Here is a 21482-nt window from a genome sequence, read left to right on the forward strand (position 1 = left end):
TGATTTTGCATGGTTCGTTTCCGACTCCGGACTGTGACAAGTTTTCGTCCAGCTGCTCCGGGCGCTGGCATGGCCTCGCTCTGATGTCCTGACTGCCGGCTTTGTCTTTCTCCCGCAGGTGGGGCTTGCTCTGCCAGTGCCACGGACCGGATGTCCTGGGGTCAGTCTGTTCACACGCCTCCTCGGACAACAGCGTCTTAAGAGTCAGCTGAAAATCTCGCGGACCAGTCCACGAGTAGTTGGACAACTACTTCCGGTGTAGTCAAGTTACCGCTTCCGGAGCAGCAGCTGGGGGCGGTTTCTTCCGGGCCGGGTGGGCCGACTTTTCCGGGGCGGGCCATATTTTCTAACCAATGGCTAGATTTATGGGGAAGTACAGCCACAAAGACCCCTCCTAGTACCGATTACCTCCCCTTGCCTTCACTTACTGATGTTGGTTAGAGTCGAAAGCAAAGCGGAGGCAATCGGATTTTTATAGATCTTCTGTCGGGAGGCGGGAGGTAAGGCCCACGTTCGGGAACCTCCCCCTGATTCGGGAGGGTTGGCAATGATTTGAGAGCTAAGTTTTTGCCAGGCGTTGGCAGTATATCCTGCACAGATTTAGCCCTTTCTCACACCTAACGCTCCTGAGTCAAGACACATACTTTCCTATGTACACTTTTGTGACAGTGAATCAATGCAATGTGTTGTTGCAGTTTTTTGGTTCAGTTATTGATCCTGCCTTACCATACGTTATTATTTTTAATCACCAGACTCCATATATAAATTAGACAGTGCCTTTTAACAATATGTTCGCATGCTTTGCACTAAGAGATTGACAATCAACTATTACAGTGCATTGATAGCCCCATACTAACTGTTTCACGCTAACAACAATGATCCTAATGCAGCATTCGAGACTTCGCACAGCTATTTGATCTTTTATGCTTTCAGGCTATTTAAGATCTAAATGGGCTGGTGAATTTTTATTTATGATCGAACAAAGCATGGGCGTGTATGCTGAGTTTGAAATGCTTTGCTATTTGAAGAGCTACATTTCTTGAAATCTCACACCTTTAAGAGACTCTTCTAAAGAGCATTCAAGAAAGGCATACACTAAAGGTACTTCTGAGTGGACAATTTAAAGAGAGGTAATCTGTAACAGCCATGTTTCCTGCAGGGCAACAGTGAGGTCGAATTGCTGAAAAATAGAAGTGGCAAAAATATGATTTACACAATTCGAAATTGTGCAAACTACTACCATTCATAAACCATTCTAAAAGTTGGATTTGTAAATGATTGCACATTCATGAATACAAGCTGAATTGTGTGCAAGAAGACTCCCATATTCACTAATGCATGTGTCTGGTGGCTGATGCAAGTGAATAGTGCTTACCATACGGTGGTGAGTCTGTTTCTGGAATGGCTGTATGCAGAAGTATTCCTGCTTTAAGCATAGTCTGTTTGCTTCTTGTAAGTAGTTATGGCAACTTTGGCTGCTTATTCATGTTCCATTCTGTGGACCGAGTGATTAAACTGGAAGTGTGGAAAAGGATATTATGTGGAGTTGTTTATGTGTTTTGGATCATGCTAAATTTTAAGATTAGATTTTATGAAAAGCTAGCTCTATGTCTAACGTAAGTATCTAAAAAACAATAAGCACCCCCCACATGGACTTTTTGTAGCCATTGATAGCATGACTATCATATAACATGATAGAGGAGCCAGAAGGTGTGGTTTCACAGCTAGATCATTCTAATTAAATAATGCAGGTGTCACAGTCTGTTCGGTGTCTAACACAAGTGGGTTAATTATATAGCTGACTCAAAATCAGTGTGCTAATGGCCATTATTAGCAGGATGTTCAAACTCTGAGCGAGATCCTTGGTGACAGTGCTATGACCTTCTTGGGCGATTTAGCTGCACGTTCATCTAGCTGGTGGACTTGATTTGCCAGGTGTATGGTTGATTGTTCCTGATGTCTGACAAAACTAGAATGTTATGTTTGAGTGAGGGCGATGGAAACTGAGTGTCTCACAGAGTGAGTCTTAAGAGTGGTAGGTGTTTTTGCACCCGCTTTAACTTGAGGTTGCCAGGTAGACTCATTGCAGCTTCAGTAGCATAGTGAAATGGTGATGGGTGGTGACATGGCGCAATGGATACTAGATGGACAATCATATGTTGGTAGGCATAACTGTCAAGTCCCCAAAGCCCATGGGCCCAAACATCTCTAATCTTGTCTGAGTGGTTGTAGATTGTCCAGCCAGACTGGGTCCTAACACAGGAGTGATAGCATCCCACTCTCTAATCATTACCATAGTTTGGTGGAGGGTGAGGCAGCTGAAAGGGTAGTGGTGACCCTTTACGGATACAGCAGCCCTGTATTGTGCAACCTATAATCTTGCTGTCAATCATATGGGTCGCCCAGGAGCCGCGAGTGTAACCTGTAATATCAGGTACAAAATAGCTTGAGTGTCCTCTCGTGAGAATAGCAGCATGATTCATCATTGGGGCCGTTTCTGAGTGGAAATCCTTCTTCACTCTGTGGATCTATGAGCACAGTCGGCTGATGGGAATGGAAAGCAGACTGAAACAGAAGTGGAGGGAACCACAGTGCAGCAGGGACGGTTGGTAGTGCTGGTCTCGTGGTTCAGGGATGGTGAACACCAGAAGCAGTGAGTGAATGATAGTACTGCTAACTGTAGATTGCACATGTGCTATACTGTAGCAGTGGCCAGCTGTCGAAGACCGCAGGGAAACAACTTGAATAGATATTGTGACCAATTGTTAATGCCCAGTATGAGATGCGTACATAAAAAATGGATGAGGGATACAGCTACCTAACGAAAGGAATAGGGAAGCTTAACTTTACTAGGCATAATAAGGGCCATGGCTAGCTCTTGAGTTCAAAAGCCTGATCTTTGGACCAGGTTAAAGAGGTTTTAGACCTTTTGACCTAAGGACGCTGGAGTATTGTTTCGGGACCCAAGTAACCAGGTGTGAGCTGATTAATATTCTTTATAGCATTGTTGTACAATAACTCATTTTACATGGGCTGACCAATTACATTTGGAATAAAAACTGGCATAATTCATATTTTGGTAGCGAAGCCTGTTTTTACAACTCTTTTATCACAACTTCAACTAACTTGACATGTTTGTTGTGTAATTTCACTTCAATGCCACAATCATGTCACCTCCAGCTGTTAACAGGCTTACTGGGTGCAAGTCCACTCGAGATGCATGGCCTCTGTCAGCAGTGGCTGACCCTTCCTGTCAAGATCAGTGTATTTAAGCAGAAAGGTTCACTCCTGCTGCCAGATAAATTCCCTATTTCTCTGCCAACAGTCTTTTGTTGGCATATTACTGCAATGTACAATCAAACAAGTACACCCATACTACAGTAATATATAATGCCAGGTGTTGAAACATTGCTACCTCCTGTGTAATTGCAGAGGGGTTATCATGTTATTGAAGGCTTGCTACTCTGTATTCAGTATATTGTTTTCACCCTTGTATCGACTGTGATCAGATTCTGTATTTATACTTATCTAAGCCATACATCTTAAAGGCCTGAAACGTTGGCTACCATCCCTAGTGAATCAAATCGGAGAAACTTTTTTCACACAGTCTCTGCAGTGACAAAAATCCGACCGTGTGGATGACACCAGCTGCCATCTATGTCTCACAGTTCCTCTCTGCAGTGTCTGATGCACTGTTTAGCATTAAATAGCCCTTTATATAGTGGGGCAGGCATCGTCTGCACTTCATCTTGGTGTATTTCATAAATTCAGTCATTCTGTTTTGTACCTGCGTTCCAACTTTACCCTGAATGTGCAACTCCAGACTCCGCCTCTGTGCTCTAACACTGGTGAGCCTGTCCTATTTTTACATGCAGTTCACTCTGCCAATCTCCACCTTACTTCCCCTGCCTAACCAGCATGCCCGAGCCGCCAATCTGCTGTTACTTGTTATATACAGCCCTTGGTCCTTCCCTCATTCATGTGCTCACTTATTCATGTACCTATCCATCAGTGGCCTTTCCCTCATTCATGTGCTCACCCATTCCTTTACCTATTCACCATTGCACTCAATAACTCACTAATTCTTTCATTCATAAGGCAGTGCTCTCACTTATCTGTTCATTCATCCAACTACTGAATCATTCTCACATTCACATAACCACACGCAAACAATTCGTGAAGATTGACTACAATTTATGAAGACTTACTTCAATTTATAAGTCAGTTGTTTTGGTTTTGCCGGTGCTTGTTTAGCTTTTTTACTGTCCCGTTTTCCGCTGAGCTACTCAAAATGATGGTCCCAAAAACAAAAAGAGCAGAGGGAATACTTAGATAACACAAACCTGCTCAGTCTGATGAGTGATAATCCGAAACGTTTTAGCCTCAGACAAAGCTACAACCCAAGTGGACTACATAGACATCAACATTCTCGATATTTGAGGAAAATTAATTGTGAATACATTTTATCAATTTTAAGAAGCCTAATTAGAGTTCCATATGTATTTATTTTGAAGTTTCATATAATATGCACCCGATCTAAGGGGCATCAGAGCATTTGCCATCAAGAACATAAATATAATGATGACAAATGTTTGCCTTTCAGCCAAAGCAAAATGTTTCATTACTTATTTACTGACAGCAAATTACTAGATATATAGATGTATCAAATGCAAATAATATTAAAAACAAGACTGTGCCATAAGGTAATTAAAAAAATAGAGAACAATTTAAAAATATCAGACGTAACATCTATATTTTGTGCAAAAATCTGACCTCTCACAAATAACTTATCTGTAATATGTACACAAATTTGAGATTTCATTAATGTCGATTCCAGGTTGTCTGTACAGGTGAAAATCATACTTGGCTATCTTTGAAAAAAAGCATTTAAGAACTTTGTTGAAGGTCGTGTAGGAGGAGCTAATATGGCTAGCAAGAGGGAGAAAATTCCAGATTTGAGGAATACTCCCAGAGAAATCTGAGTGATGGTATGCTTTCAGGAGTTGGGTGGTTCAAAGGAAGCCTCACAGCAGGGTTCGACCACCTGAAAGGAAAAGTTCAGAGCCAGATAATTATAGGTGGCTGAGTGTAAGGCTTTACATACATTGTAAGCTCCTTGTTTCTATAGTAAACTGTAGAAGAGACTTGAGATTAGCTATGCTACTTTATCAGCTGTTACTCCATGTGGCCAGTCTGCTAGCGGACTACACAGTACTTTTTATAGGAGCAAGGTGAATTTAAGGAATAACCATTCTTAGAGAATTTCCAAAATAAAGTTGCCATAAGACTGATGATTGTACCACAGTGTAGAAACGAGTTCTGGGATACAAGCTTTTATAATGGGTAAAAGTATTTATTAAAATTTGGCATTCCTAGCCAAGTTTCTAAAATGTGCAGAGAGATTTTGTTTGTTAAGAATGAAGTCAAGAGATTTTGAGCATTCACTGTGGATGTATTACAATTGAAAATATTGATTGAGTTTAGCCAAGACTAGATAGGTTGTCACTTTAATGGGATGAGATAAGCAAAATATATACTTTTACTGAGTTTACTTTGAGGTGACTTTGAGACATGTAGGCCTTAAATTTGAAAACAAGTTCATATTATCAGGTGAACATACCACTTTGTAGAACTTAGTATCATCAGCACAAATATAATAAAACAGCCAGTTAGCAAGGATCCTAGTGGTTCACATATAATTTAAAGAGAGTCGGTTCTTGAATAGAGTCTTGAGGGACCCATTGTTGAAGTGGAAAAGGGGTAGACAAGTGTAACCTATTTTTACTTTGTGAAAACAGTTAGCAACTGCCTTAAATGTATTGGCTTAGTGGCAGTTATTAGCAGGATGTTCAAACGAAATGCAAGATACTGGTGGCAGTGCTGTATATAACCTCCTTGGTGGATATAACTACAAGTTCATCTAGCAGCATTATGGTTGCTTGCCGAGGCAAATCAGGAGTTTTAGGAAAGACGTATTATAGTCGGAGCAATGAACCCTTGGCTGTCATTTCATCTCAAAACTCAGCATGCAAAGCACAGCATGAGAGATGCGAGAACATTTTCCCAAGAGCAGACCTGCACCGAGGCGTGAGAGCAAGTCCATGCAGCTGAATGGTAGGATGAAAGTACGGAGCTTGCCGGGCAGGTGAGAGAAAAAAAGAGTGAAAGAGCATCGAGCAAGGTAGCAACAGAGAAGCCCAGTGAAGACCTCTGGGTTCCCTTTATTCTTTGAGAATATACAGATTTATTATGCTGGTCTATGGTGATAACTAAAGCAGAGAGATTTGCGTGGCCCTCCCCAACAAGGAAATGAAAGTACCTTGCAGATCTCCTATGCACAGCCACCTTTCTTGGCTTGATGGTTGCTGTTTATCTCTATTAGTCTAGCTGGAAGAAATCCTGCACCCTAGGATGACATACAGCACAAAATAAAAGGTATGTACCATAACATACCTCGTATCTTTTTGACAATGGTGAAGTCGCAACAGTACAAATTGCAGACTCTATTTGGCTCTGGGCCACTGTATCACTGTCTAAAGATGTTCAGCTGACAATCTAAGGTGATTAGTGTACTGAAATATTAATTTCTTTAGAACTTTTATTTACACAGAAGAGATTCTTCCAAAAATATAGGCTTTCAAATCTCAAAACAGTTTGGCCTTCCTTCCTCCAAAAACCTGCAAGAAGGCAGACTGACCTTTTGCATTATTGAAAGAGGGAGGTAAACAGCTTGCTCAACTACTTCCAAGAAACACTTATCATTGAGTTTATCAAAGCTTTCTCAGAGTAAGAAATATTCTATTTGTGTATTTGTTTTTAGAATGTTTCATCTTAGGGATGTGCAAAGACGACCTTTGTTTAGATGCTAAAAACACCTTTAAGTAAATTTAAGGACAGTGGTGTTTTTTGTAAATATTGTGAGATAAAGCATATCACATACGGTTGAGAATGCAAAGTTACTTTATACTATTCAGTAGAGAACACATGCTTTCAGTGAATTGTCTGTGCAGAAAGATTTCAGTTAAGTACTCCGAAGAAGTAAAGATTCGCAACTGCCTTGCAAGTACTATACAAACGATTTTCGGTATGTCAGAAACTACTGGTGAGATTTCAATTTCCACGGCATAATTGAAAGTAGCACACATAAGAATATGGTTCTAGAAAAATACAGAGATAGAAGGGGTAAATCCAGATATGCCAGATGTGATTGTGCTTCATAGTTGTAAAGAAATTCAGAACTTAATTGGTGAAATGCAAACTGTAGAAAAACAGAAGAATGAAAAATAAAGGCAATATGCAATTGATTGATTACTGTGTAAAATATTTTAAAGTGAAAGATTTACTATGGAGTTTTAACTTGGGCACAACATCAAAAGTGAAGCAAACATTATAACTCTATAATCAAACTTCACAGAGTAGTGAAATGTTTCAAGCAGCCAGATTCCTTAGTACAGATAAGTGCTATAGAAAAAAGACACTCAACTAAAATTGAAATGGACACGTTTACAGAAAGTAAAATCAGAGCAATAGCTGTAACTGGGATGCGATTGCTTATTTCAAGATTTTCTTAGAAAGTGTATGCACAAACATTTACCAAGCCTGATAGCGGAAGAGGCTCACAAACCCCCTTCACAGAAAGAAGCCAGAGCTTTCCAGAGCTCAGGAGCCAAGAGAATCAACCATAACTTAAAAGGACAATCCAGGGAAGGACACCAAGCCTTAGTGTTTCTGTCACAAATATGGTGAAGAAGTGCAAATTCTGTAAAAGTACTAACTATAAAAAAAATGCTGCCCATTACATGAAAATGACACAAACTGAACCCATTCCTTTGGGCAAAAAGTAAGTGGTTTAGGCTAGCAAAAACCCAACTCTCAGACAAGGGATCTGAGGTTTATACATTGTTATCAAGAGTTTAGATCCTCTCAACCCAATGATATTAAATACGGATTGATTGAAAGAAAGATGGATGCACCCATATGGAGTGAAAGCCAAGTTACTCTCATCTGTGAATCTACTCCAAGAAATAACCTGAAACGATTATTTTTGGAACCCTTAGAATGGTTGGTTTATCACAGATTTGGAGATGCTGTCTGTGATTGGATTAGACTAATCAAGGTGAACATTCACCATCTGTCGGAAGTTGCAGAGTCCTTTGAACACCTAGGTAGTACGTTTTATTAATAAAATGTGAAAGGAACCTGGGGAGTAGTTGGAAAATGGGGAATACTTCTAAAGAGAAGGGGAAAAGTGAAGGGTTTTAACCCACCACAAAAGAGTAATTACATTTCTATTCACAAACTGCACTTCTAAAATTACTATAGTAAAAAAAAGACCCAAAATAGTCATGATTGTACTCCAACCCAGCTTTACAGCACCACACACGGCCACGCACAGGAACTGCAATGCACTCCCATAGAAAATAATGGAGGCAGGGACTTATAACACCCCAGAGGAAATCATGTTAATAAAATATATTATTTAAAGTTTTGAATTACATATAAAATATTCGTAAGTGTTAAGTTGTATTCAATTTGTTTAAAATGTAATTAATATTACATTTTTTGTTTAAAAATAATGAAATAATACTTTTAAGCTTTTAATAAAAAATGCAATTAATTAAAATTAACTAAACCCATACGTTTTAGTAACTTTTTCTAAACAATAATTAAATATAAGACTGATAGGGTGTTTTTTTAAAAACATTATTTCAAACAATAATTATTAGTAATATAATGAAATAATTAAAAAAAAATGTAATTGTTAAACATTTAATTGTGGAGTTATTGTTCTGCTGCATTAATTTGTTTTATCCTGGATGCATAATTATTTTAAATAATTTACATATTTATTTTACATTTAAATATTTTCACCATTTTGTTTATAAATTAATAAACAGTGATTATTTTTTCCTATATTTCACAATATGGAAGTCGCTGCTTTGGGGGTGGAGACATCCACCTACCTGTGAAAAATTACTAGTAGTAAGCTTACACTTTTAAATCCTGTTCTGGTTGGCACCACCTCCTGTGTTAATGAGTGGAAATGTGTAGGTCTGCACCTAGTGGCAAACTTACACTCAGGATTGGTGAATAGCAAAAAAAAAAAAAGGTTACTACTTGGTGCAGGAGCACGTTTGCATGCAAGTAAATCTACACGTGCAAATTTACTTTTGTGAAAAGGGCCTTGAATTTTGTGTGAACTAACCGCAATATATTTTGAACATTAGCCACATTTTATTGACACATTGCTGGGCCCAACTATGTTCAGCCTTGAACATTCATCCTTTGTGTCAGTACGCTTATCTGAAGAAGAAGGAAGAAGTAAGAGTAAAACCTGAAGGGCCAGTGTTTTTTCAGCAAACAGCCTTTGAAGATGTCACAGACGACAAAGAAAGATGTTATGAGTTGTCTGTATGTGTGAATATCACAATACAAGTCACTGGTGATGTAATTAACATACAGAGATACCATAGCTGGACGACTGGTGGTGAAGAGAACATTCTTCACACCATAGAAGGAAAGAAGCTAGACTATACATGTCCCTGTGATAAACTTGACTTAATGCTGATGAGATGGAACAAAGATAGCAGAATTCCCACCCTATGGCACTATGTCAAGTTGCCAGGGTACTTAAAGTTTCTTCGAGGATACATTCTATGAACTTGTACGATTGAGATTCTTCATCTGAGTGGGAAATGGAACAAATATGGTAAAATTATACAAAGAAACTGATGGGTTACTAACATGTTAATGGGATGTTGGACACACACTTAAGAGTAGAGCACAATTCTGGCAGTGTGATGATCTACTATCCTATCCACATGGAGAAAGGTTTAGAAGCATTAATGTCATCTGGAATTATATAAGAACCCAGAAAAAGTCCTAACACTTTCCCAATTGTCATTTGCAGGAAGCAGTACAATGATGTGAGAGTGTACATTGATTACCACAGGCTGAATACTGAACAGTCCCTGATAAAGATGCAACTCCTAGAGTTGAAGGTCCATTAATCTGCTTAACAGAAAACAACTTGTTTTGTGTTTTACATTTCAAATATGGACTTTAGGAAATGTCCACGATTCCAGAAAAGAAAGAGAAAACTGTACTCATTTGTCATGTTGAATTCTACAAATTCCATGAAATTTCCAGAAGCATATCAGTAGCCCCCTTCACCTACTGTAAAACATTGTCAGAGATGTGAATCTTGTGGAAGTGCTCGTATATCTAAATTATATCATTGTGATTGGTAGGACTCGGGGTGAACTCAACATTAAATTGGAAAACGCGTTAGACAGATGAAAGCACAAGGGATGTAACTGTCTCTTGACAAAAGTCCATTTTGCCAAAGCAGTGTCAAGTACATTTGACATACTGTATCAGTAGAAGGAATAGCTGGGGAGCACATGAAAATGTAGACCTCAAACATGGCCAAAATCAATCACCTTGAAAGAGGAAACTAAAACACCATAGCACAAAGTGCATGAACCCTTTGGACTGTACATTGTCAGCAAGCATTCAATCAGTTGAACAAGGAACCTTTAACAGCCCTAGCATTGACTTATGCTGATCTACTGTTACCACACTGTCTGCATATAAATGGAAGTGAAGATGGTCTAGGCACTAAGCTCTATCAAGGAGAAGGCAAGAAAGACCACTTACATGGTCAACTCTACGAAGCCAAACGTAGAGTAAATACAACAATAAACCTTTAAAGTATATACGAAAGAAATCTTATTAGACGCAACTGGGCACAGATGACTCAGTGCTTTACCAATGTACAATTTCCAAATCCAATATCACCTTAGTAAGGCTGACATTGATGTGGAAGCTTTATGTAGTAGAGCATGTCTGCTTTTACTACCGAGCGTTTGGCAGAACTATATGTCTCAGGAATAAAACCTGTCTGTAATATAATGACAAATGAGCAAAATACTGAATATCATAACCAGCCATGTGCTGTAGACTGGACATAACATCCGAAGCAGTATCCGATTTACACTCTAATGGTAAAAATGTGGAAGTTTGAGAACTATTCAGACTAACAAACAAGCACAGATATTGAGTCCAGGAGTAACTGAGGTGCTCGGTGCCAAGAAGTACTTTCAGATGAAAGGAAAATGAACAACCTAGAAACATGCATACTGTTGAGTTAGGGATGTGGAATACTTTTACTAAATACCCAGGACATATTCGTTGGGGTCAAGGGCAACACGTAGACCCAACCTTGTTCAACACAAATTCTTTGGCTGCTAAATTGCAGTGTTCTGTATGATTATTGGGAAGAGAAGTGTCTGCTGTTAGGGCACGATATGAATCCACACAACTAAGATGTTTAAAGTATATATGGTTCATAAATGTAAAACATTTACCATTACAACATATCCAGCAGCAAGTTCAGCTTGCATTATTAACAGTGATTACATTGTAAAAACATTTACACATCTTTGCAAAACTTTATATAATGCTTCTTAATTATATGCAAAGACATGCATGAAGGGAAGCAAGATTCATGATTTGTTGCCTTTAATGTGCTCACTTGGGCTTAATGTTTATTTATTTAGTCTTTTTTCATTCGTATGTTTTGTACATACCGCGTTATTTTCTATCATCCATGAACTGTTGGGTACAGACTCTCTGTTTTATGAGTGAGCAACTTAGGACAATATGACAGAGGGACCTCTTGTATGTTGATTTTTCTTTAATTGGTCTTCATTTTAACCAGGGACACTGATTGTCATTATACATGCTTTTTTGTTTGAGGCTCTGCGTCTCATAATTGGACTATTTTTTTGCCACCCCCTTTAAATGATCTCACGGTTATTATCTACCTTTGAGCATGCACAGTTTCTCTGTTCTGTTCAGTTTTCTGGATCTTATACCCTATATGCCAAGATCTCTATGCTAAAGTGTGCAGATATTTTCTTCTTGCACAGTTTGCTGATTTCGTTATACTCAAACTTTGTTTATGTGACATTGGATTTGCTGAGATTTAGGGTGACCATTTAAATGTGCGAATTTGCTTTTGTAAACGATTTCCTCACATGGGTGGCATGCAAGTGAACACTTTGCCTTTTTAGGTTTCGTCTGCACAGTGCTTGCGAAATCCTTGTGTTAAAAGAAAATCTTAAAAGGGGCTTAGAACCCAACCACCCCATGCATACCTGTACTTTCCATTCGTTGATGCCAATGTCGCTCTAATTTACATGCTTCTGATAGGCAAGCTCGTCGTCTGTTTTCACTTCCTGCTGTGCTTTGCCATCCATGCTGTGGCGTGTTGCTTGGCTCAAGTACAGCTTCTGGTCACTGGCTACAGGCCAGTACCTTCCACTGGCTACTCACTTTGAAGGTACTTTTTTTTCCGTTTCCAAATGAGCACTCCATGCGAGTGCATCTGCAGGCTGTCTCCTCTCCTCCAAGCTTGCTTTAATTATGCATCTGCAGGCCATCTCTCTCGTCCCCGGCGCTCTCCCCACATCATTGCATAGTACCCTCCACCAATCTCTTTACCAAAGCAAATGGATGTTTACAATCATTTTTAAATAGGCGGCTCAAGGCAGAGCTCCAACCCCCACTTTCTTTGCTCGCCTCTTTGTTCGCTCTCCCTGTCCCTTATCATGCTTGCTTGCTTACTTTCATTGTTCCACAAACCTGTGGTAATTAGAAAAATACCTATATTTTTTCAGGGCGTCGTAGCTACCATTTATTTGCAGGTCGTTTTACTCTTAAACAAGCATTGGCAAAGGCAATAAGTTTCGCCTCAGCAAAATTTACTGGTCTTGTCAGTGTTTTGTCAGTGTTTTTTTAGATATGTTGCACAGCAGCGTGAGCTGCTGTGCTACATTTCTCAAAGTTTTAAACAAATCGCTATAAGATGATCAACACTGGGCCTTTCATAGCGCTTTTTAAAAATCGATAAGACATGCTGCATTCTAGCTTGCGCTGCTGTTATACATATCTTAAAAAACATTGATAAAACCAATAGATTTCGCAGAAGCAAAACCCTTGTGGCTTTGCCAATGCTTGTTTATAATGACACCTTGCGGGATGGAGGCCAAACGTTGTTCTTTCTTTTGAGGATGGCTCTCCGATTTGGGTTGCATCAGGATATTACATGAATTTTATACATATAATCGCCTTGACTTGTTTCGTAATTTATTGTTGGAGATCTCCTTCTGTTATTTCCATGATAAATAGCTTGTTTTATCTTGTTATATGGTTCGTACGAAACTAGTAGGCTTGTGTATATAGAACAAAGCTACATAATACAGAGACTGATTCTTCTTATATAATCAGTAAATGTTGGTCCGTTTGCCTTGCTCACAGCATTGCATCTAAAGTCCTAAACCTACAGACTTAAAGATGTTGTCAGTAACCTAGAACATGCCTCTCGGATTCCCAAGGAAATCATAGTAACAAATGTAACCCTTTGATTGTGTCTCACAAAGAAAATATATTGTTGCATTTTCAAACATTTATTGAAAAGCTTTATTCTTTATTTATATAAAACATAACAGCTATTAGGAGAAAGATGAGATGCCTCATTGTTATAATCATTGGTAGAATGGTGAAAAATACAAACAATTCAACCATGTTATTTGTTCATAATTTTACTAAGGTAATGCTCATCTATTACTTTTCTCTATACTGAAGAGAACATATTGGGAGTACCCATCTGCCTGTCCTATTGGAACCACCCAACTCCATGCTTTGGTACTGTATGTCAGGAAGCCGGTCTCCGTGCATTAACGAATGCACTTCTGTCTAAGTGCATCTTCCTTCTTAGGATGAAGGTCTGGAACAGCTGAATTCCATCCCAGTCACAGTTCACAGCAGCGTTCCATGATGACTCAGGAAGGAAGTAAACCTCTCACCGACTTCAACATGGATGCTGTTTAAATGATAAAACTACAAATAGCACACTGTGCCAAAGGTGCAGAACATTGTCTTACTTTGTCTGGGGGGAAATACTCCTCTCCAATTAATAAAATAAAACAAGGCATCATATTCTCAACTTGGCAACCCTGGTATTAAATGTGCATACTACAGGGGGGAAATGCCTATCAGAAATAAATGCACGCATGGGCCAGTCTCACAAAGTGAAAAACATGTGCAAACCACCAGTAGAAAATGATGCTAAGTTAAAACGAGTAACTAAAATGGAGGCTAGATGGAAGCTACATAAGTATTTTCCAGTATGGCTCCCAAAGATACGCAGTCTTTCCCCTATGTTTCTAGCAGACCAATAGCAGATTGGCTAATCTGCATCGTGCTGTAACTCATTCTAGCCGAACCACACAGACTACTTGGCCATTGCGCGACAACGCCACTGGCTTCAAATCCTCCAGCCTGCAAGGGTGAGTAACCTAGCTCTACCTTTCACTTACAGGTGTAAATCACTGCACCACACAGCCTCTCTTACACACACAGTGTCATTATTTATTTCAGACTGTGTACATTTAATCCCCATATCCTTGTCTTGAGGAAGACCCGCTGTGACCACCAACAGGGGCACCACAGGGTCGAAACTTCGACCTACTTTTAGGTCCAGGTTGGCCGGGTTTCTATACTAGGGAAGAAACTTTTGGATCAAACTTAAGCTCTGGCCTTTCTCGAGGAAACGATTGTAGATAGAACTTTGTTGACACTGTACATATTGTCCACTTTATCACCATGCACAACTGTCACCCATAGACACTATAAGAAAAACTTCTTTGTACATAATTGTGTTTCACGGTCCTTTTTTTAATAACTGTATCGCTTATAATGAAATGAAGTAACACTGAAAAACATTGGAACATAGAATTGATTTATTGAGTACTGTGTTTATGATTGTTATCTTGTGTGTTAAGAGAGCATACCATTTTTATTCTACATTCAGTGTACTTTGAATCAATGTCATCTACCCAACAGAACCATTTTTTCTAATCATCCCAAAGATACGCAGGCAGGATGTTGTTTGTGTCATCACCCTATTTATAGCACTGTGTCTGTCAAGTGGTCATGTAATCAAGACCGCCATGGCCGAACCGCGTCTTCTCCGTGTTATTCGCAATAAATGTATTTTACTGCTCTGCAGCCGCCCTGAGTGAGTGCTGCTCTTTTGGATGTTGGTAACACACCTCCAGCACTGCGTAACCTACCTTCCTAACCATTTCCTCATCTCTGCTATTGTGTGTTTTCGCTCATTCAAATCCCTGAGACCACAGAGATAAGCCTGTCCCCCAAGGTTAAAGTATCAAATTCTCCCATGAATCCATGTTCAGCTACATGCTAAAAAATCTGCCTTTCCTTCCTTCCAACAGACACAGCTAACCGGATAAATGTCTCCTACTGTTTGAAGTTGTGCCCAGCCCTCAGAAACCCACTATCATTACCCCCTGTTTAAGCAAATCTCTATTACCCAAATGCCCTGTCTAAATACTGCCATATCTCCAACCTCCCATTTTTACTCAATATCACAGAAAGTAAGGCGATGAGACACCTAGACACCTGTAACAATAATTTGAGTAGTATGTACTACTCCATGACTTTCAGTTTGAATTTAAATATTTAAACCTCTTAGGGGCACGGAGGCGGCACCAGCCAACATAAAAGATGAGTTCCTCCTTTCCATGGATGATTACCAAAAAACAGCCCTTACTTGTATTGACCTTTCTACGGCCTATGGACCTATCTACAACACAATACTGATGGAATAGTTGGAACAGGGGAAAGGAGTATCTGCATCTGCTTTGTCCTGGATCAGGTGTATTCTTTTCTTTTTACCACAGAAAAATTGGGTAGTTTGAATCATCAACGTCCCCGTTGCCTAGCAACATCCCCCAAAGATTTTCCCTTGCTCGCTTGCTGTTCAACATTTCCATGCGTAAACCCCAAATCAACTGTCAAATGTTTTTGGATGATACTGAATTTCACTTCTAGCTCAACATTCTTCTGAACAGTTGCACCAGCAATGGCGCATGCTTGAACCATGTACTGCATGAAGAAGAGCATTGTGTGCATGCACAGAGACAAAACTGAAAGCGCAGTAGTGGGATTAACTGAACCTTGCTTACCAACTTTCAGTTGGCTCCAAGGTCTGAAAGCACCATCAAACGTCTAAAAAGCCAGGATCTAGGGACACTTTTGATTTGAGTTCTTGTTCACCCTCACTTCAAAGTCAATTCATTAGTCAAAGGTATCATTTTAGCTCCTCAGACTTTGCCTAAATCTTTGCTAATGTGACCACACTAAACATGCTATGAATTTTCTCACTTTCATTCCATTCAGGATTTTATGTACCACCCATAGGGGCAGAGACTCAGATTATCTTTTGAAATTCACTCCCCACTACACCCAGCCAGAAACCTTCCATCGTTACATCTTCACGGATGCAGATTCTTTGGAGACGCTGATCCTTGGGAGTGCTGGGCATACCCCACTCTGAGATCTGAACCCAACTACTTGCAATTTAAGAAACACCTAAAAACTGAATTAATCACACATTCTTTGTCACTTAACTCCTCAGTGGCCGTGTGTCACAATTAAAAACATTGCATTTAGGTGATATCCACCAAATTGTAATTCATTTTAACATGTTTGTTTTCATAACTATACCACCTGTTCGTCATAGCTCAGAAGCATCCAAGCGGAAACACGCAGTGCTATAAAAATCTCAATGTAAATAAATACATTATCTCAATATATCTGCAATCAATTTGAGTTGATATTGTGACATCCAACATTCTACTTCTTTGAGGCCATTTGTTTATTTTTTTATTTTTTATTAAACAGATATAGATTATGGTGTACATGAATTGTGTGTAAATTGTAGCAGAGAGCAAATTAACGATGTCAGTAGCTCAGTTAAATGTTGAAAAGTAGTACTGTTTAAATATAGTAATTACAAAGTGGACCAATGTGAACTTCCACAATCCCAGCAATACTATTTAGAGTAGAAAGTTCCATGAGATAATATTGGGGACTGTATCTTCTTTGGAACACCATTGTTGATTCCCAGACCTCATGAGCACATTAAGAGCATTTTGCGGTTTGCAACACACAGACCACATAGAGGTCAAGGAGTACAAGAAAGTACATGCAATCTAGGTAACCCTTTTTCTTGATATCAACCCAGATGTAGAGAAGGGCTGCATCTGTGATATTACAATGTCTAAAACCTATATGGGCTTACCTCTGGTACGCTATTGGCTTCAAGGCAACATTGTTGTTGATCATTGCATACTCAAGTTTAGCCCCATATAAGAGATAATTCTGCATCTGTTAGGATATTTAGGTCCAAATCAGGGTTTTTAAGTAGAAAAATTAGGTGAAGGTTTATATTCTTTTGGGGCTTTCCAAGGTGTAGTAAGTAATAAAGGATCCTTCTGCAGAATTTTGTAAGTAGGAAGATCAATATGTTGTGATGCAAAGGCCGGGTGGCCAGCCTGAGCTGAAGCTAACTCATTCTTTTAAGAGCAAAGGTGTAATTGCTTTAAAGTAGTCAGAGTGAGTAATTTAGGTTTTAACACAATGAACCCATGCTTCTTGTTCTTTGTTAATGGTTATGTGTTTGGGATATTCAGTTTGCCTCATATTTGTGTTATTTTCGTTTAAACTATTTTGCGGTCTGTGGTAATATCACAGAGCAGTTGGGATGCGCGAGAAATCATTGGCACATACCTATAGATTCCTCAAATTAGTTTCAATTGTTCTTTTCGTGTGCATCACATTGCGGAACTGATGGCTGTTTGCTACAATGCAGTGGGAAGAGAGCAGAAAAACGTGGACTCTGACACATTGTACTGAGTCGTCTTTCAAATGTTTAACAATTTAAACATTGATGACAGAACATAATACTCTGGGTACAAACGTGGTTTCCCTCTTGACGCTATGATTTAATGCTTACAATGAGAATAGGCGACAGATGGCTATCGTCCTGATGAGAATTACAGATTAACATTATTGAGTCAAATGGTCAACATTGTATTTAGGGTTGACCATCGATTACACTCAAGGAAGCTCAAAATTCAAATTTTGGACTAGTTATGTTTACCTTTGATCCAACACCCCTTTATTGATTTGTGTGTAAGATTGTTTAAGTCACACATTCACTAATACTGAGCAGTGCAACTCTGTACTTTTACTGATTTTCCTAATCCCTGAAGCAAAGAAAATATAAGAGCTTTTTATTATGAAGAGAGGCTTATGCGGACATTTGTATGAATTTGTTCAAATGACCTCACTGATGTTTAGAGTTAGATATATGTATGGTACCTATGAAAAGAAACCCCAAACGACAATTGTTCATTATTCATAACTGTCCTCCTTTTTTCTGCCTGGGTAAAAGGGTTAGTGCTTTGTTATATATCTTTTTAAAATAGTGGCACACAAAATTCAGTTTAAACAAAGGGCATTTTTGCTTCCCATATTAAGGATCTATAATAGTTAACATGTCCTTTAGGTATATGGGCTAGTCATACTGTCTAACAAGCTCTCTCAAATAATTATGTGATTTTCCTAGATCTAAAGATCCCCAAATGAGTGAAGAAGACTTTCACGACATGCCTGCTGGGAGGCATTGAGACCCAAGAACGTTCGCACTATCCAATTGGGATTCAAGCTGGATCGTTTCACATCTGTTGCCCATTGGGTCAAGGAGAAGACTCCACAGGTGAGGAAAGTAAACTTGACAATCCCCAGGAAATTCCAGAAGGCTCAGGGCAACTTGCCTGACACCAAACTATTCTGTGAAGTTTCTGCACCCGAATATTATGTCACTATTCTTGGATGCCTTACTAGGTCCACCTCAATATCAAAACTACAAACAAGGGTGTGATTGCCTGTTTTGTCCTGCAACATTACCTCCAAGGAGCTAAATACATTATGTTTTCTCTATTTATCTTAATAGAAACCGAACTAGTGGAAACATCTGTTGAATTAGCAAGGATATATCCCATACTTCCTTCAATTCATAACACAAAGAACATTTATTTAACCAAATAAGCAGTTACTCTCCTTGTTTAGGTGACCGTTGGAGGTGCTTTCCATATTGCACCTTGAGCTGCATGATCCTCTATTTGGGCCCGCCATATAGAACATTTGCACTAAACCTTTTCCAATCATTATCATGACGTTTCGAGCTTCGGCTTTAATATTGACCATTTCTGGGTTGACACATTTAAAATCATATTGCTATACTGCCTATGAAATATGTATAGGTCCACTGTAGTCAAGCTATCCTGGCTATTGAAGGCTGATAGCCAGAAACCGGTCCTAGGATGCTTGATTCCAGTTCAGGGAAGACATGGCTTGGCAGTTCGGGCTGGACTGTTCCCATGAGGCACAGGGTCAAGACAGATTTGCATATGGCCATGTCTGAACTGGGGTGGTTTGGTGAGCAAAATAATGATGGATTAAACCCAGATCTGTGACTGGGGGTGAATGTTTTGCCATTGTGCAACATTCCGTCCATCATCTTGTGTGTTTTGCTGTTCACCCTATGTGGGAAGGGTATACCCAGACGTGGGTCCCGTGCTCACTACGCCACTGGAGTCAAGCTATCCTGGCTGAGGAAGGCTGATAGCCAGAAACCGGTGCAACATTCCGTCCATTATCTTGTGTGTTTTTAAATGTATAGATTTATCATATTGGTATCTTTAACATTAGAGGGTCAGTTCCTTTCATTACAGGCATACATTTTGATCCCTGTGATGTTTGGATGTAGGCCTCGGAAAGTCAGAGAAATATTTCTAGACCTTGAATTATCTACTCGTCTTAATTGTAATACGCTTGACCCACAAACTTGTCTCATATTGCGTGATCCTAGGCAAAAAATGTTTTTGCTGAGTCATCTCTTTCTTCATTATCACATATGAGAACACTTTCAAATATGTGGTTTCAGCATGTCTGCTGTATAAAAAACTCTTGTTGGAGTTAACAGACTAAACCTTTGTTCCATGTATAGTAAAATTGTAGCACACATACAGGGTACACATGACCGACTTTCCTCTTAGATCACTAATAGTATTGCCATCAGGACGGGGCAGGAATGTTTCTCATTTCATATTTAGAAGCTCGCACTTTCAATAAATATTCAACAAAAACATGATGTTGTAGTGTGCTGTCATTTACAGACCGACATTTGCGATTGAAATGGCCTCAAACATTTCCACTCATATGCAGCTTTGCTGATAAAACTATACCGCGTACAAACAATAAAGTGTGGAAATCGGGTTTCAGCAAATGTCATGTGTTTTGATCCCATTAAAATCTTTGTTTCCATCTCATTATATTATTACAAAAAAGTGCTTTAATAACTACTGAAATGTATTTTCAAATATTTGCACAATTCATTTACTAGCTATTTAAATTTTATGTGACCAGCATGATTGTCAGACAGTTCACTTTACAAAATCCTCTAACGTGGCAGTCAGAGTAAGAAATGTAAGCACCAATCTCCAGGATAAAATTAGCAGTATTTGTTAGAAGACATAACTGATGTTTGACCTCTGTTTGAACACATAGCAAATGTGACAAAGAAAAACAAGTTTTAAAAGCATCTTAATTGCTCATTTTGCTTTCAGAATGAACAGAACATTTGTTCTTTGGCAGCCCAAGCTATTTTGCGAGACAATCTGACTCACCATAGTGAGTGAGCGATAAATTTCTTGAGGCCTGGGATGGTGTATGACCAACTGTGTCACACTCTGTAATTTAGCTTAGTTGATCATTATAGCTTAATCTAATTTAGGACTACCATTTCTGCCTAGACTTGCTGGCCACCAAAATAAACTGGAAATTAATGTATATGAAAATCAGTAGTGCTCCAAGATTCCTAAATGCATAGTTCAAATGATTGTTTAACCTCAGATTCTGCAGTCGCGTTTCGCATATTATACAAACATACAAGCTTGTTGTAGATTGATATGGAAAACTGCTCAATTGTCTCACATCTTGAGCTCTCTTTTTGACCCTATACAGCCTAACACGTCTCTAACATTCTTGTTGATGTTTGTGACAATTAATGTAATATTTCTTGCAGTTACATATGTTTTACAGGATTCAAAACATCAGATTATTCATACTATTTTCATTCATAATTTCAACTTTCCTTTCCAGAATCCTTAAGAAGTCTTCCATTTGATCTTATCATGTGAACACCTGTCCCGATATCTCTCAAGTCATACAGAGGTACATTGGTGAACTCAAACTCACACCTAGGTACATTTGCCATTCAAAAAGTAACTTTAAATCTAAATTGATTGATTGAGTGACAGATAAGTGCCCATCTTCCATCTTGGTACTGAAGTCTAGCGACCTCATGCATCCCGTGCACTTCTGCAAATTATATGAGGGCAAATATCTGAGGTTTCAGCATACGGAGTAGGGAGGCAGAAAGCAAAATTGTCTTTATTTAAGACAATTTTGCTTTCTGTCCCTCTACTCTCATTGATCTTTCTAGTGAATAAAATAAATAGATTATGAAGGGAACAGAATGAAGG

The 21482-nt window shown here is 39.0% G+C and overlaps 1 protein-coding gene across 1 annotated transcript in view; it reads left to right on the forward strand.

Annotated features, from left to right (window-relative positions):
• The first annotated feature begins 411 nt into the window (after positions 1 to 411).
• Positions 412 to 21482, forward strand: part of BEND3 (BEN domain containing 3) — a 50374-nt gene continuing 29303 nt past the window's right edge. Inside the window, exons 1-2 of the mRNA XM_086926696.1 lie at positions 412 to 500; positions 18503 to 18652. The gene's annotated coding sequence lies outside the window, so the exon portion shown is untranslated. The remainder of the gene's footprint in view (positions 501 to 18502; positions 18653 to 21482) is intronic.

The sequence above is a fragment of the Lissotriton vulgaris genome, chromosome 6, assembly GCF_964263255.1.
Source record: "Lissotriton vulgaris chromosome 6, aLisVul1.2, whole genome shotgun sequence".
In the NCBI taxonomy this organism is placed as follows: domain Eukaryota; kingdom Metazoa; phylum Chordata; class Amphibia; order Caudata; family Salamandridae; genus Lissotriton; species Lissotriton vulgaris.